This window comes from Nomascus leucogenys, chromosome 12 (assembly GCF_006542625.1).
Source record: "Nomascus leucogenys isolate Asia chromosome 12, Asia_NLE_v1, whole genome shotgun sequence".
NCBI classification, from domain to species: domain Eukaryota; kingdom Metazoa; phylum Chordata; class Mammalia; order Primates; family Hylobatidae; genus Nomascus; species Nomascus leucogenys.
In genome coordinates, this window is record NC_044392.1 from 72,698,544 (window position 1) to 72,714,456 (window position 15,913).

Genomic DNA, 15,913 nt, shown 5'->3' on the forward strand with positions numbered 1-15,913 from the left:
AGACTGGGTATTTCCCTTCTTTCATGTTAAAACCTAGAATGAGCTAGAGTTTAGTAGTTCTTTCCTCACAAATTTAAGGCTAGAGCTGGCTGAAGTTGTATATTTTCTTTTCTGCGGGTCAGTTAGGCTCTGATAATATCCCAGCAGCTGAAGTAGTTTCTGCTGATGGCAGGCCTTGTTAACAAGAAGAGCGCTCTGGTCTGGCATATATCAGAATGGTTCCTTTTCCCCTCCCACTGCAGGAAGTATGATGAGATTTTTCTTCAATATTTACTGTGGGATCCTGATCAAATTCCTGGAGAAAAATCTCACAATATGGTGGAACCCCCTTATGACTGGATTGCCTTGGAGCTTTTAAAGCAAAGACTTGTCTACTCTGAGCCTCTGGCCAGATTCGAATTTTTCTATTCTGACACTGGCTCCTGTGGCACTTCCTTCTGCTGAGTCTCCACTTCACTCAGCTGTAGCTCCCTGTATTTGCCTGTATGTATCTCTAATCTTGGAGATGGCTATTTGCCCTGTGTCCTCCCCTTTCTTATGGAAACAAAAAGAGTTGATTTTTCAGTGTGTTCAGCTTTTCACTTGTTTTTAGGACAGAGTGGTAATTTCCAAACTCTTTACATGTGAAACTAGAAATGAAAATAGTTAATATATACATACATATATATTTTTTTCCAAGACAGAATCTGGCTCTGTCACCCAGGCTGGAGTGTGGTGACGTAATCTCAGCTCACTGCAACTTCTGCCTCCTTGGTATAAGCGATTCTCCTGCCTCAGCCTCCCGAGTAGCTTGGATTACAGCGCCTGCCACCACGCCCAGCAAATTTTTGTATTTTTAGTAGAGACGGGGTTTCCCCATGTTGGCCAAGCTAGTCTTGAACTCCTGACCTCAAGTGATCCGCCCGCCTCGGCCTCCCAAAGTGCTGGGATTACTGGTGTGAGCCATCATGCCCAGTCAATAGATTTTTTAATTTGCATGTATAGTTCATTGGAACATAAGGAATATTGTAAATATAGATGTTATATAGGACTTGGTTTTTCAACTACACAGAATTAATTGCTTTTATATGCAAGTGTCCAGAGCCTAGGGAGAAAACAAAAATTCATGTTAGAATGCTAATAGTCAAAAAAAGTGAACAGCTGGAAATAGTCCAACATGTTGAATTTCAGAAAGGCAGATATCAAAAAATTTAAATGTATTTTGATCTGGGTGATGTTTATAGGGTATGCTCATTCTTAATATTACTTAAGTTGAATCTTGGAATCTGTGCATGTTACTGAAAATAATTTGTAATTTAAGTATGTATGTGTGTGTATTTGTGTGGCAGGGGTTAGTAAACTTCTGCATCAGGCTGAATTCAGCCCAATGCCTAACTAATTGTATAAGTAAAGCTTTTTTTTAATACAACCAAACCCATTTATTTAAATATTCTCTAGGGATACTTTCATGCTACAGCTGCTTAGTTGAATAGTTGTAATGGAGAACTTATGGTCTAAAAATATCTCAAAATCTTTACTGACACTTTATAGAAAAATATTTACTGAACTCTGATGTTAGCATTTGTTATATGTATAAGAAGCTTGTCCAGCCCACTGCCTGTGGGCTGCCTGTGGCCCAGGATGGCTTTGAATGCAGCCCAAAACAAATTTGTGAACTTTCTTAAAACATTAGTTTTTTCTGCATTTTATTTGTTTGTTTTTAGCTCAGCAGCTATCCTTAGTGTATTTTATGTGTGGCCCAAGACAACTCTTCTTATTCCAATGTGGCTCAGGGAAGCCAAAAGATTGGACACCCCTGAATTGTATAATATATATTTGTGTATGTGTGTGTGTGTGTGTGTGTGTGTGTGTGTGTGTGTGTGTATAAGTCAGAAAACTAATCAATATATCAGAGTAGGAAGACTATTGTGTGAAGGAGAGGAAAATGTAGTAATTGTGAAACATAATTACATATTGCTCTAGAGTGTTCCCCAGTGAGTCCTCTTTTTCTATACGTTAACTTGGCAGAGATTTGCCTGCAGAATTTGAATCACTTAAACAGGGTTTAATAATCTGATGCCTGAGTGTCACCCCAGATTTCTGATTTAATTGGCCTTGAGGGTACCTGGAGAGTGATTCTAACATATAATCAAGTTGTCAAAACTACTTATTTGGTGTTTTGTCATTTTAGAAATACTTAAAATATAAGATGAACCTTTGCTTACTTTACTGACAGATTTTGTGCTTGTACCATATTGAAGTTACGGAGCTATCTATCTTCTTAGATAATACTCTGTCACACATCATTTTTAGAGAACTTTAACATATTCTTAAAATAGTATGAAAGAGTAATACAATGAAAATAATTTTAAATGTATTGTACTTCTGTATGGAAATGTTCAGCCTTGCCAAAAACTTTATAGTCAGATGCCTACATTCATACTGGGGATCACTTTTAGAATCTTCTTGATAAAACAGTAACAAAACAGACTGATTGAATTGTATTATGTCCTCAAATATTGTGGGAAGAATTGTAGCCAGGGATAAAATTTTCTGAAATATTAAACAACACTTAGCAAAGCTTTGAAGAATACACTACAGTCCTTCCTTGATTTACATAACAGATGCATTCCTGGAAAATTTACTGCATATTAAACTTTGCAAGAATACTATTTGCTTACATGTAAAATGGAATTAGCTTATACATTCAAATAATTTCAAAAGGGTTTTCCACCTATGTATATCTACAGATACCATCCTTAAAAGCACCACTGATGCAGGAAATATGTCTTTGTGAGGACTGTCCTTAGCATTGTAGGATACAGAAGAGCCTTGTTCCTTCATTAGTAACATTCCTCAATGATTGTGGCAATCCCTGTTGTACCACATTTCCAAAATACTCCCAGGGATCAGTGCCACTTTTTTTTCTGGAACTCACTGGTGTAAGTCATCTTGTTAGAAAGTATTACTATCATCATTAGTTTTACTTTCAGAGTAAATCCCATTATCACAGGTGAATCAATCAAGCAATCATGTCTATTGAGGCTACTTTATGTAAACTTACTTCCTGTTCTTTGAAATTTTGATAGTTTCAAGCACTGGAGGTGTGTGGTTATCTTGGAGCTCCAGAATAATTCACCCCACAAAACTCCACATCTTTATCGAAGGTCAAACATCATGTCACTGTCATTACCAAAGTTAACTGAGGTATGTACATAAAAAAGAGTGTAGAAGTACCTAACACTCTAAAGGAGTCACTATTCAATCTTTTAGAATAGAAACTCATGTGAAACTTTTAGTTCTAGCACCTTAGAAATTGATTGCACAATACAAACAAATATAAATAATCTTTTGGGGCAGGAGCTCTAAGTAAAGAGTGGAAAATTTACATATCTGGGAAAAAATGAAAGAATCAATCGCCAAATACAAAATTTCAGATTTCCCGAGGTTTGTTTGACTTCATTTTAATTTGTGATGAGATAGGCTATGATATATTGGAGGAAGATGTGTGTTCAATAGAACAAGAGATCTGTTACCCTCTAAACGTGATTGATGTGGACAGTGGAAACACACCCAGGATTATGCCTTGTAGGCACTTCTCATGTCTGTCTATTACAATGTGTAGAGCACAGAAAAGACAACAGGAAAGAGGAAGAATGTGAAGAGGAAAATGGTAACATATTTTCTTAATGCAAATGGCCTCTCTTCACAATCTTGATTAAATTTTTGGCCCCACGCAGTGAGAATATTTGTGTCAAGTTGTGTAACTCTTCCACATTTTTTTCCAAAAATGTCCTCAAATATTCATTATTAAAATATTCTTCCTAAGTGCTGTTTTTCTACTACTAAGGGAAAATATTACATAGATAAGCTATTATTATGGAACAAAGAAAACATACTATGAAAAAAAAGACAGAGACAAAGCATTTAGGAGAGTAAAGTAGTTTACTTTTAAAGACTGTGTGCCGGAGAATTAAAAACATACCACATATTCACCATGTTTCTGGGGGTAAAAATGTGCAAATCTGTCTATAGTGGAAAGATAACAATTTTCTAACCATAATTTTTTTTTGAGACAGAGTCTCGCTCTGTTGCTCAGGCTGGAGTGCAGAGGCACAATCTTGGCTCACTGCAATCCTCACCTTACAGGTTCAGGCAATTCTCCTGCCTCAGCCTCCCGAGTAGCTGGGATTACAGGCGTGAGCCACCACACCCAGGCTCTACCATAATTTTTATATCTGCAAAAATTATCACATATTTTTGAGGCTTCAGCATCACAAAAGTTAGGGGAAAATTGCTTTGGTTACAGACTGAGTAACTTCACAAAATATGGCTTCAGTTTTAGATATTTGGAAAACCAAAAGTAGATAGGGTGACTTTGTGTTGTAATTTTAAAAATTTATCTCAGGGATTAAAGTTTCAAAGTGCTGCCTTTTTAAAACAATCCCCGACTGCTAGATGTAAGAGGCATATTAAATTATAATGAAGACAAGAGAAAGTGTCGGTGTTGCTCTCACAATAAAAATAAAAGGAGGGAGCACTTAGCACTGATGTCTGCCATCTAAGTTATCAACCTATCATAGCATATGCAATTCTCACATTCATTCTATTAGTGGTGCTTAGCTTTATTCCCAGTTAAAGATGAGGAAACTGAAGCACTTGATGGACACCTGATTTGCCTAAAGTTAGAGTGACTAAAAGCAAATTTTTTAAGCAATTGTATATTTATTTTCCATTTAATCTTTTTGTTAAAATTGACATATTGTTGTAAAGAACATTGTTAGTTTAATAATAAAGGGTTATATTTTATTATGTTTGAAATATAAATATCTATAGCTATAGAATCTATATCTTATACTAGTACCTCAGCAAGATAATGAGCTATATGTTACTGATAACAACTAATAAAATAAACTTCCCAACATGAGATAAAATACAAATAAGTGAACACAATACACACATACAGAGACAGAGAGAGGCATGGATATGTGTACAGAGGACTTTGTGTTGAAAGCTGTAGTACAATAATCAAATAAACAAGAGAAACTTTCAGTAAATGAAGACACATTATGTTCATGCAGAGGAAGATTTAGTACCTTAAATATGTTATTTCTGCCCCCAGAAAATAATCTATAAAATCATTGCTCTTCTACTGAATTTATGAAAAGCTTTTATCATAAATTTTGACGAGGTGATTCAGAAGTTTATACAGATGGAAAATAACAAGAATAGCTAAGCAATCCTGAAGAAGAATAAGTTGCATGTACTCGTGCAACTAAATAAGAGAATGTATTATAAGTTCTTGTAAAATATTTGCATGATATTTGTGCTGGAGTAGGAATGTAGACTGATGATAGAGCAGAGTAGAAACTCCAGAAATAGATATTCACATATTCACAAATCTGACATGTTAGCTATGCAAGTGACATTGAAAAAACAATGGGAAAGAAAGAATATGCAAAAGTTGATACTTAAAAAAACTGTTTTTCATGTGACAGAAAAGTTAAATTGGATCATTACTTCATATCACACACAAAAATCAATTCCATATAGCTTAAGGGGTTAACTGTGAAAGGCAATTCCTTGAAACCTTTAGAGAAAAATATAGAATATAATTATGAAATTAAAAGATAAAGTATTTTTAAAATAAAGCATAGAAAATCTAAACCATAGATAAACATATTAATAAAGTTAATTATAGTACAATTTTGAGAACTTTCAATTTTCTGTAGAAATAATGCTATTCATAAATTGATGGAAGAGATTTACAACACATATAGCTTACAAATAATTTTTATTCACAAAGTTATAGATTGGGTACAGTGGCTTACACCTGTAATCCCAGCACTTTGAGAGGCTGAGGCGGGAGAATCATTTGAGTCTAGGAATTGGAGACCAGCCTGGGCAACATAGCAAGACTCTGTCACTGCAAAATAAAAATTAAAAAAAAAAACCAGCTAGGTGTGGTGGTGCACACCTGTAGTCCCAACTACTTGGGAGTCTGAGGTGGGAGGATCCCTTGAGCCCAGGAGTTGAAGGCTGCAGTGAGCCATGAGCTTGCCATTACCTTCCAGCCTATGCAATACAGTGAGATTCTGTCTCTTAAAAAAAATCAAAACTTGTTGCAGGAAGTCAGGGACCCCAAATGGAGGGACCGGCTGAAGCCATGGCAGAAGAACGTGAATTGTGAAGATTTCATGGACATTTATTAGTTCCCCAAATTAATGCTTTTATAATTTCTTATACCTGTCTTTACTTCAGTCTCTAAACATAAATTATGAAGATTTCATGGACACTTATCACTTCCCCAATCAATACCCTTGTGATTTCCTAGGCCTGTCTTTACTTTAATCTCTTAATCCTGTCAGCTGAGGAGGATGTATGTCACCTCAGGACCCTGTGATAATTGCGTTAACTGCACAAATTATAGAGCATGTGTGTTTGAACAATATGAAATCTGGGCACCTTGAAAAAAGAACAGGATAACAGCAATTGTTCAGGGAATAAGAGAGATAACCTTAAACTCTGACCGCCAGTGAGCTGGGTGGAACAGAGCCATAGTTCTCTTCTTTCAAAAGCAAATGGGAGAAATATGGCTGAATTCTTTTTCTCAGCAAGGAACATCCCTGAGAAAGAGAATACACTCCTAAGGGTGGGTCTATAAATGGCCCCCTTGGGTGTGTCCATCTTCTATGGCCGAGACTGTAGGGATGAAATAAACCCCAGTCTCCCATAGTGCTCCCAGGCTTATTAGGAAGAGGAAATTCCCGCCTAATAAATTTTGGTCAGACCGGTTGCTCTCAAAACCCTGTCTCCTGATAAGATATCATCAATGACAATGGTGCCCAAAACTTCATTAGCAATTTTAATTTCGCCCCAGTCCTGTGGTCCTGTGATCTCACCCTGCCTTCATTTGCCTTGTGATATTCTATTACCTTGTGAAGTACGTGATCTTTCTGACCCACACCCTCTTCGTACACTCCCTCCCCTTTTGAAAGTCTCTAATAAAAACTTGCTGGTTTTGCGGCTTGTGGGGCATCACAGAACCTACTGACATGTGATGTCTCCCCCGGACACCCAGCTTTAAAATTCTCTCTTTTGTACTCTGTGCCTTTATTTCTCAAACCGGCCGATGCTTAGGGAAAATAGAAAAGAACCTACGTGACTATCGGGGCAGGTTCCCCGATAAAAACTTATGAAAAGTCGCTGCAAATCAAAAGGGAAAGAATCAATAGAAATGTAGAGAAATTAAATAAACATAATTTCAAAAAGGAGGAATCATGAAAGATGGATTAAGAGAAAATATCCATTCTTGAAGAAAACCAGGTATCTGAGACATCCATGCCTAGTAGAAGTGAACAGAGAAACTCAGTGTGTTGTGCATGATCGTGCCTCAAATTATTACTGGGCACACATTGAGACCATCATCATGTAGTATTAAATGGCCAGGAGTTTCTTGTACTCAGAATAAGATCACCCTTTTAATGGCCTATCTGCCTCTACCTCTCTTTGTCTGATAATGACCACTTCTCCAAAAAATCTTCAGTGAGAATATCTCATCAAGCTTTTCTCCCAACTTTTGACATTTCCCAAAAGAAACCTGGATGTCACAGGTTATCTCTTTTCTCTTTAATTTCCTTAAGGCTCTATATAATGCCTCTTTTAAGCATAATTTCCACCGCTTTCCAACACTTAAATACTTTTCCCTTGCCCTTTGGAACATACAGTATGTCATCAATACACTTACTTATGTCCTCAACCCCTTCTCTGATCATTCTCTTCTCCTCATTTTAACTAAGCCTGAATCTCTTGTGAGATCTCATATGCTCTCTCTGTAAGTTCTCTTATATGGTTGGTGTTTGTGTTCTCAAATCAGTGGATATAATAGGTCCAGATAGTCATTTTTTCTTCTTGTCCTTATTACTATTTTCAAATCACTTTTACTGTTTCCCATATAAATCACCCAGTTTTGAATCTCATATCAAAAACTCACTTCCTAGACAACTATGAAACAATAAAAAGTATTAGCAAACTATATATTTGATAAAGTGTTAACATCCAGAGTAAATAAGGAACTCAATAGCGAAAAACTAACCAAACTGATTAAAATTGGGCAAAAGACTTGGGTGGATATTTCTCCAAAGAAGGCATACAGATAGGAAACAGGCATATGAAAACATGCTTAGCATCATTAACCATCAGGGAAACGCAAAGTTAAATTACAATGAGATACTACCTCACATCTGTATACAATGAGATAGGACCTCACACCTATCCACAGTATTACCACACACCTGTTAGAATGATGATCATCAAAATGATGAAAGATAACAAGTATTGGCAAAAACGTAGAGAAAAGGGAACCCTTGTATACTGTTTGTGGAAATGTAGTTGGGCCAGCTTAAGAAAAACCTTATGAAAAACCAGTATGAAGTTTCCTCAAAAACTTAAAAGTAGAACTGCCATATGACCCAGCTATCCCATTACTGGGTATATATTCAAAGGTAACGAAATCAGTATCTCAAAGAGGTAGCTGTACTCCTATGTTCAATGCAACATTATTTACAGTAGCCAAGATATGAAATCAATCTAAGTATCCATCAATAGGTGAATGGATAAGGAAAATGTATGATATACACAATCAAAAACAATGCATCCTTTGAAAGAGAAGCAAATTCTTCCATTTGAGACAACATGGATGAACTTGAAATGCATTATGTTGAGCCAGGCACAGAAAGGAAAATACTGTATTATCTTACTTATATGAGGAATCTAAAAAACTCAAACTCTCTAGAAGCTATAGTCAAACTCTAAACTTTACAGAAGTAGACAGTAGAATGGTGATTACCAGGGGCTGGGTGGGGAACTTTGAGGGGGACATTGGTCAAAAGAAACAAAACTTCAGTTAGATAGGAGGAATACATTCAAGAGATACATTGTACAACATGGTAACATGGTGACTATAGTTAATAACAATACACTATATTCTTGAAAAGTGTTTAGGTCACATTCTCCACACCTTCTCAAACACTTTAGTTACACTCTAGTCTTTGTAACTACAATAATAGTATCCATTCTATTACCTCAATTTCAAAATACCCATGACCACCATTTCAAATCTTTCCAGCTCACTTTGTTTAATACTATGACTCTGAAAGTAATTTAGAACCCCACTAATATTTGATCTTACTTTTTCATGTCCATTCACTTTCCTCTTATAATCACTTGCCTTTTTTGCTCAGCTTAAATTCACTAGTGTATATTTATCATCATTTTATTCCATATACATTCAACTCTTCATTTCTTCTCTTGCTTCCTACACTTACATGACAAAATCACAATTATAGTTAATTCTGACTCTGTACTTCTTGCACATTAGCACCTATAAAATTAAATATGACTGGAGCAAAACAGAGCTACACATTTTAAAGTTGTGTGGCCTAGTAATGATACTGTATTTGCTTTATCCATTTATTCTCCTACACTTATCATTATTTCCTATCTTTTTTCTCCTTCAAATTTCCAAATATTCTTCCAACAATTGCTCTCTAGAGATAATTTTGCTTCCGAGTTTACTGAGAAAATAGAAGCAAGCATAAGAGAATTTTCATGAGCTTCTACCACCGTATTTATCTACTCACCTACATCCAACTTATTTACTCTGCCTCTTTTCCTATTAACATTGATAAATTGTCCAAATTCCTAAAAGTGAAATGGTTGTGAGGGGAAACCATTTCACTGTTTTGCTAAATCCTACCTGTTAATCTCCTGAGTCAATTTTTCCGTCTCTACTGAATTATTCCTATAAGCATACAAACATGCTGTGTCTCTCACATTCAGTGAGACTATGGCAGCAACCATTCTGACTATTCAGACATTTCCTCTTGAAAAACAGAAAATAACAGAGAACACCATACAGCTGTCAACTTCACAGAACCCACAAACTTTACATCATAAGGAGGCTCCTTGGAAATACACTGTAAGATAGATTGGTCTATTAGCAGGAGATTTATTGGAGAGTGCTCTCAGAATAAACACTTTTAAGAAGTAGACAGCAGCATCGGGCAGAAAGAGAAATTAAAGAGTCATATAGCTACAACAGATCTTCATTACTATAAAAGATTATGACAGCTCTCACATGTCTGGAGTTAGGATGGCCCTCCAGGGTTGTTTCAAGTCAAGGTGAGCCATTTGGGCTTCTGTGGTGCCATGTTGCTCAGAAACTGGATTCAGGCTGTCCTTGGGAAAGAGGCACAACCCTCAGTGAGCCAGGTCCCTTTAACTGAGGACCATTCCTGAAGAGGAACTCAGCAGTGCCTGGCAGAATGTGCTCCTCCTTTCTAAAAAGATATCTGGGTGGTACACCCACAGCAAATAGCTAGGTAATATTTTCAGAACAAATAAAAAGCAGGAAATTTAAAATACCAAATTGTGTGTAAATCTCCCTAAGGTAGAGCTAAATAGGAAACCCATGTGGGTGATACCTGACTCCCTTCTATTTCATATCCTCAAACAATCTAAGGTGTGTATCCACCTCTTACCATCTCCTCCACTCAAGCTAGCATCCAAGTAATTAATTTTCAAAATTATCTAAAATACAGTGACAGCCTCTTCACTGGTCTCTGTACTACCACCCTTTCCCCAACTTACTCAATTATTATTACAGGAAATTAAGTGATCTTATTAAACATAAATTATCTTTGTATCACCTCCCAATTAAGAACCTTCTATCTCATTCAAAATAAAAGATAAAGTCCCTCCATGGACCTGTAAGACCCCCTGTATGATATGGTCCTGAATATTGTGGCCCTTCATGATCAGACATCCTCCTTGTCCCTCGGTCCTGCCAATCTGTTTTCTTACTGTTCCTAGAGCAGTCCAGACATTGTTTTGCTTCACAGCATTTGCAAACGGTATATCTCCTTTTTTTGTATGTCTTCCCTCATGTAACAGCATCACTCACTTCCACATCTCTTGATCTTTATTCTATTCACCTTCTCAGTGAGTCCTTCCCTAACTACTCAATTTCAAGTTGTAGTATCCTGATACCACTTAATACTACAGATTTACTTAAATTTCTTTTTTATTGCCTACTTTCTCCAAGTTTAATGGTAGCTAGAAATCGCCCTTAATTATTGTGTAACTTTTAGAGGAGACATCCAATCCAAAAATCTAAATTTTGCATCTGCCATCAAAATATATCTTGAATCTTCTTGCCATATCCACTTCTACCACCTTGGTCCCAGCCACCATCACCTCATCACCTTTTGCTTTGAATGCTGCATTCTTCTCCTAACTGCATTTGGTATTTCCACACCCCTCCCCCAACCCTTCTGTTTTCCCCTCACAGGGCAGCCAGAGTGATACTTTGAAAATATAAGTAAGGCCACATCACATCCCTGTAGAAAAAAAAGCTATAATACTGACAACAAAATCTAAATTTCTTAACATGGCCTACAATGCTCTGTCTTTTTCTAACCTCATGTCTTATCACTCTTCTCTCCACTCATTTCAATGGCATAAAAAATCTATAATGAAGGAAAGTTATTTTTGTCTCTTCTGTTTACTTCTATATTACTAGTACCTAAAAAGGTATCTAGCTCCAATTCTGTGAAGAAAGTCACTGGTAGCTTGATGGGGATGGCATTGAATCTATAAATTACCTTGGGCAGTATGGCCATTTTCACGATATTGATTCTTCCAACCCATGAGCATGGATTGTTCTTCCATTTGTTTGTATCCTCTTTTATTTCATTGAGCAGTGGTTTGTAGTTCTCCTTGAAGAGGTCCTTCACATCCCTTGTAAGTTGGATTCTTCACAGAATTGGAAAAAACTACTTTAAAGTTCATATGGAACCAAAAACGAGCCCGCATCGCCAAGTCAATCCTAAGCCAAAAGAACAAAGCTGGAGGCATCACGCTACCTGACTTCAAACTATACTACAAGGCTACAGTAACAAAAACAGCATGGTACTGGTACCACAACAGAGACATAGATCAATGGAACAGAACAGAGCCCTCAGAAGTGATGCTGCATATCTACAACTATCTGATCTTTGACAAACCTGACAAAAACAAGAAATGGGGAAAGGATTCCCTATTTAATAAATGGTGCTGGGAAAACTGGCTAGCCCTATGTAGAAAGCTGAAACTGGATCCCTTCCTTACACCTTATACAAAAATTAATTCAAGATGGATTAAAGACTTAAATGTTAGACCTAAAACCATTAAAATCCTGCAAGAAAACCTAGGCAATACCATTCAGGACATAGGCGTGGGCAAGGACTTCATGTCTAAAACACCGAAAGCAATGGCAACAAAAGCCAAAATTGACAAATGGGATCTAATTAAACTAAAGAGCTTCTGCACAGCAAAAGAAACTACCATCAGAGTGAACAGGCAACCTACAGAATGGGAGAAAATTTTTGCAACCTACTCATCTGACAAAGGGCTAATATCCAGAATCTACAATGAACTCAAACAAATTTACAAGAAAAAAACAAACAACCCCATCAAAAAGTGGACGAAGGACATGAACAGACACTTCTCAAAAGAAGACATTTATGCGGCCAAAAAACACATGAAGAAATGCTCATCATCACTGGCCATCAGAGAAATGCAAATCAAAACCACAGTGAGATACCATCTCACACCAGTTAGAATGGCCATCATTAAAAAATCAGGAAACAACAGGTGCTGGAGAGGATGTGGAGAAATAGGAACACTTTTACACTGTTGGTGGGACTGTAAACTAGTTCAACCATTGTGGAAGTCAGTGTGGCAATTCCTCAGGGATCTAGAACTAGAAATACCATTTGACCCAGCCATCCCATTACTGGGTATATACCCAAAGGACTATAAATCATGCTGCTATAAAGACACATGCACACGTATGTTTATTGCAGCAGTATTCACAATAGCAAAGAGTTGGAACCAACCCAAATGTCCAACAACGATAGACTGGATTAAGAAAATGTGGCACATATACACCATGGAATACTATGCAGCCATAAAAAATGATGAGTTCGTGTCCTTTGTAGGGACATGGATGAAACTGGAAAACATCATTCTCAGTAAACTATCGCAAGGACAAAAAACCAAACACCGCATGTTCTCACTCATAGGTGGGAATTGAACAATGAAAACTCATGGACACAGCAAGGGGAACATCACACTCCGGGGACTGTTTTGGGGTTGGGGGAGGGGGGAGGGACAGCATTAGGAGATATACCTAATGCTAGATGATGAGTTAATGGGTACAGGAAATCAACATGGCACATGGATACATATGTAACAAACCTGCACATTGTGCACATGTAGCCTAAAACCTAAAGTATAATTAAAAAAAAAAAAAGGTATCTAGCTCATGGCAAATACTTAACAAATAATTGTTGCATTCAGTTCTCATCATGCATATATTATTTTTCTTTCTCATGTTGCAAATTGTATTTCCAATACTGGCTTCAGCACAGGAACAGAAAACCAAACACAGCATGTTCTCACTCATAAGTGGGAGTCGAACAATGAGAACACATGGACACAGGGAGAGGAACATCTCACACCAGGGCCTGTTGGAGGTTGAGGGGCAAGGGGAGGAATAGCATCAGGACAAATACCTAATGCATGTGGGGCTTAAAACCTAGATGACAGGTTGATGAGTGCAGCAAACCACCATGGCATGTGTATACCTATGTAACAAACCTTCACATTTAGCACATGTGTCCCAGAACTTGAAGTTTTAAAAAATTCTAATTTCATTTATTTTTTCATAAGGTGACTTGACATTTCTCCCAATCAAAAGGTGAAATCTGTTTTCTTTCCTTAAAATCTGGATAGTAGTATGACTAGAGCAGAAATGATGCTATGTGATCTCCAAGATTAGTCATTAAAAGCAATACAATCTTTTCCTAATTTTCTTAAAACATTCACTCTTAAAACCAGGCCATGAAACTGCAAGGAAACGGAAATAGTGCATGAAAAAGCCCACATATTGAGGAACTGACACACGGCCCATGGTCCTAACTGAGTTCTCATATGTGAGTGAGTCATCTTGAACATAAGTGCTCTAGCTCTTAATTAGCCATTCCAGATAATTCCTCATAAAGCAGAGGTGAGTCATCCCCACTAAATGTTGTCCAAATTAAAGATCTGTGAACAAAATAAGTGATTGTTATTTTTTATACCACTAAGATTTGGGGAAGTTCATTACATGGCATCAGTAACTAGAACACTTCAGTACATTCTACTTTCAATTCCCTCCCACTCTCAGGTCTTTTTAACTGCAGTTTCCTCTGCCTAGAACTTTCTTCACTTATGCTTCACTTGTCTTGTTTCCTTATGAGACAAATGAGGGCACGAGTTAGTTGAGTCTGTCTGTTCATATGGCACCTTCCTTTTCACTAAATGTTTGGGTTTCGCTGCAGTAACAACAATCATACCAACAATCTCCAATCTCCAATAGCAGTTACAAACAATCTCCAATAGCAGTTACAAAATTAAATGTTTTTGTTTTTGTTTTATCATATACACAGACGTCTAATATAGTTAGGTTTTGCATTTGTGCAACGCATCAGAGATGTTATGGAAGAGTTCTCTGTTGTTTTTTGTTTCTGCTTGTAATTGTTTTTTCACTTTCAGTTACATATAGAAGGTAAAGATAAAGAATGAAATGCCTCATGTCAGCTCCATCAGCTACCATTAAATTATTATTCAGAAGTGCCATACAATAAATTCTATTTTTAATTAATTGGTAAAACTTTGTCATAACATTGCCCTTAACTGCAATGGAAAATAATACATTTTAAAGAAGAGTATAAATATCTTACTCATAATTGTATAGATTATATGTTAAATAACATTTTATATATATTGGGTTGAATAAAATATATTATTAAAAATAATTTTACCTGTTTTACTACTTTTTTAATGTGGCTACTAGAAAATTTTACATTTTAAATATATGGTTCACATGATATTTTATTGAACAATGTTGTTCTAAATGGATCAAACGTCAACATACAAATTTTATACTGACGAACAGCACAATGTAACTAAAAATCACACATTTTGGAAACAAACAGCACAGATAGGCTTGAAATTATTAGGAATATGGACTTGAGCTTATAATTTTTCACTAAGGTTTAGATTATGTACCTGTAAATTAGTAAAATAAATATCAGCCTGGCGAAATTGTCAAGAATAATCCGTTGTTTCTAATAAGCCTAATACACTATTGGTACTTCAAAACATGCTTTTTCAATAGTATAGTTTCTCACAGCACTAATTTTAGTTAAGTATTACAGCATTTATTCTGTGTAGTACACTTAGATTGACACGAGGATATGGCAAAGGTCAACAAAACATGACCTAAGAGGACCTTGTGGAATAATAGAGAATACGCATAGTAAGAAACTGAAATGAATGAAATGATTAAAAACTGGGTGTGTTATTATCATTTATATGGAAAAATAAATGACTAATTTCAGTGGCAGGGGGTAGGTAAAGAAGGCATCACATGAGAGAGGCCACGAGGGATAATATCAACAGTTGATAAATCAGGGATCAGAATGTAAATTATAATTTATTGACATTTATTACTATCTTTACTTGCATTATTTCTTTTGATCTTTACAACCTCTTATGAAATTGTTATTATTCTGATTTCTATAGTAAAGGTGAAGATATGAACAATTGAAAAGTAAAATAACTTGTTCAGTGTCACTGTGGCATAGCATCTCAGTGGATAGGCAAAAGACCTGTGGAGAGTTGGGAGCATGCTTAGAAAAAAAAATAAAAATCTGGAACTAAAACAATCATTGACTGAAGAAAGGGATGTACTTGATGTCGGGACCAGAAAGGTATGTTGGGGTTGAACAGATGGTCATGCTCAGAGGTTTTTTTTAATTTATTAGGTAATGGATAATCTTTAGTGGGA